The sequence below is a fragment of the Megascapheus bottae genome, chromosome 4 (genome assembly GCF_031878675.1).
Source record: "Megascapheus bottae isolate mThoBot1 chromosome 4, mThoBot2.hap1, whole genome shotgun sequence".
NCBI lineage: Eukaryota > Metazoa > Chordata > Mammalia > Rodentia > Geomyidae > Megascapheus > Megascapheus bottae.
The window spans coordinates 66,949,786-66,952,037 of record NC_143512.1 but is presented as its reverse complement, the minus strand read 5'-3'; the positions used below and the strand labels follow the sequence as shown (position 1 = coordinate 66,952,037).

Below are 2,252 nucleotides of genomic sequence, written 5' to 3'. Positions count from 1 at the left end.
TGTCTGCCTGTCACTTACGCATACTTTTTTTTTGTCAGTCATGCGGCTTGAACTTGGGGCCTGGGCACTGTCCCTGGACACTTTTTGCTCAAGGCACTTCCCGCCTTCTCTACGTATGTGGTACCGAGGAATCGAATCCAGGGCTTTGTGCATGTGAGGTGAGCACTCTACCACTAGGCTATGCTCCCAGCCCTATGCATACTTTCTTGATCCATTTATTCATTGCAGGGTGTGTAGGCTGTTTCCATGTCTTCTTAGAAGAAGTGAAAATGGTCCATAGACACAAAGGGCCAATGAAGAAATGCCCAGTCAAACTCTCTGGCCATTAGGGAAATTCAAATGAAAACAGGACTGCGATTTCATCTTACCCCAGTAAGAACAGGCATTATCCAGCATGTGAACAACAACAGGGATGTAGTTGAAAGGAATCCTATGCCCTGTTGGTGGAAATGAATGAATGCTACTAGAGCCACAGGGGAGACAGTTTGGAGATTCCTCAAAAAAGAAAAACAAAGCATAAAACCACTCTATGATCCAGTGATACTACTCTTGGCCTTTATCCAAAAGTTCCCATGTCAGGCTACAGAACAGCACAACCATGTTCTTTGTTGCACTACCAAATCTTCCTTTAACATACAGGGGAAAAATCAGCACCATTTTAAGGGAATAGATGATTTTGTTCAATATGTAGATACATGTTTAAAGATTTTTTTGTAAGTGGGGAAAAAGGTGTATATTTATAATTAGTCTGCTGGATGCAGTTTAGATGATTCTAATTTTATTTGCAACATCTAAAACATCTTATGATCAAGAGGCAGTTGAACTTATATATGCCTTCTTCTCTCCATCAGGTCCAACCAGGGTATTGACCTTAGCTGCATCAATGTCATAGAGCTTCTTCATGGCCTGTTTCATTTGATGTTTGTTGGCCTTGACATCTATAACGACCACAAGTGTGTTGTTGTCTTCTATCTTCAGGGGGAACTTGATAATCACAAGTGGTCAAGCTTGTTTCTCCTCGGAGCACTCTTCCGAGGAAATCTGGGCTGTCTATGAAGCCTCAGAGTCTCCAGCCGTCGTAAGGGGGTGAAGTTGTATCTTCTTTTTGTGGCTGTGGACTCCTTTCAGCACTGCCTTCTTGGCCTTCAAAACCCTTTCCGTGGCTTTGGCTTTAGGAGGGGCAGGAGCTCCCTTCTTTGCTTTTGGTGGCATCTTGGTGAAAAGGCTAAAGATTTTTTAAAAGAGAAGTAAATAAAAAAAATAAATTTAAGATGAACAACTTTTAAGGAAAGCGTTTTTCAAAATTCAGTCTTTGCTGACTTAATTTCTCGCTGTCTGGTTGAGGAATTCTGTAACACTCAAGTTTCATTTTATTGTTCTAATATTTCCAGTAGCAAAGCATGAAAACTCTTAACATAGTTAAAATAGTTTAAGTCATGGACCAGTAACTTATGCCTGTAATCCTACCTTCTAAGGAAGCTGCATTTCAGAGGAACACAGTTCAAAGCCAGCTGGTAAAGAAAAGTCCTGGAGACTCCAATGTATCAGCAAAAACTTAAGGGACAGAGTACCAGTTAAGCAAGAAAGCTGAGCAAGTAAGATACTCTGTGTTCAAATCCTTGAATTATAAAAGAAAGAGTGAAAGAGAAAAAAATTTTTAGAACTAGCCTGCAAAATGCTATTTATTAAAATCATCCCACTTTTCCTGATCTGGCTGATGTTTCTAGTATTTGCTCTTGTGCTAGTAACAGAACAAAAGCCAGGGCAGGGTTTTTCCCTAAGACAGAGTCTTTTCTCAGCCATTAGCTCAAGGAAGCAGGGTTAAACAATTTAGTTCTGCACAAAGATAGCTTTGGTTTATACTGCACTCATACTTGCTTTCTGGGAATTAGCAGTTTTTTCTCTTCATCTCATTTATCTTTGTTTCTCTTTCCCACTGTTTTGGCTATCAAGTGGTAGGGTAGAAGTGGAACAATAGTTAGATAGAGATAAGCATATCATTCTTTAAACATTTGTTTTCCAAGAGAAAAATCAGAATCCTCAGAATAAGTGACTCGTTTTCTTTCTCTTCCTTTTCTTTGTGTACCATGTAGATTAGGTTGGTTTGTAAGTAGGCACATCTTTGTGTATTATGAATGATTGCTTGATTTAAAAAAGCATCATCACTGTTCATCTTGTTCATTCCTAGGATCAAGTATCTATTCTCTGACATAACATACACTGATTTGAGTCAAAAATATTTTAGGCTTTTC

The 2,252-nt window shown here is 39.2% G+C and overlaps 1 pseudogene; it reads right to left on the bottom strand.

Annotated features, from left to right (window-relative positions):
• Positions 1 to 807: 807 nt before the first annotated feature.
• LOC150064607 (large ribosomal subunit protein uL23 pseudogene) lies at positions 808 to 1,212 on the bottom strand (annotated as a pseudogene).
• Positions 1,213 to 2,252: the final 1,040 nt, after the last annotated feature.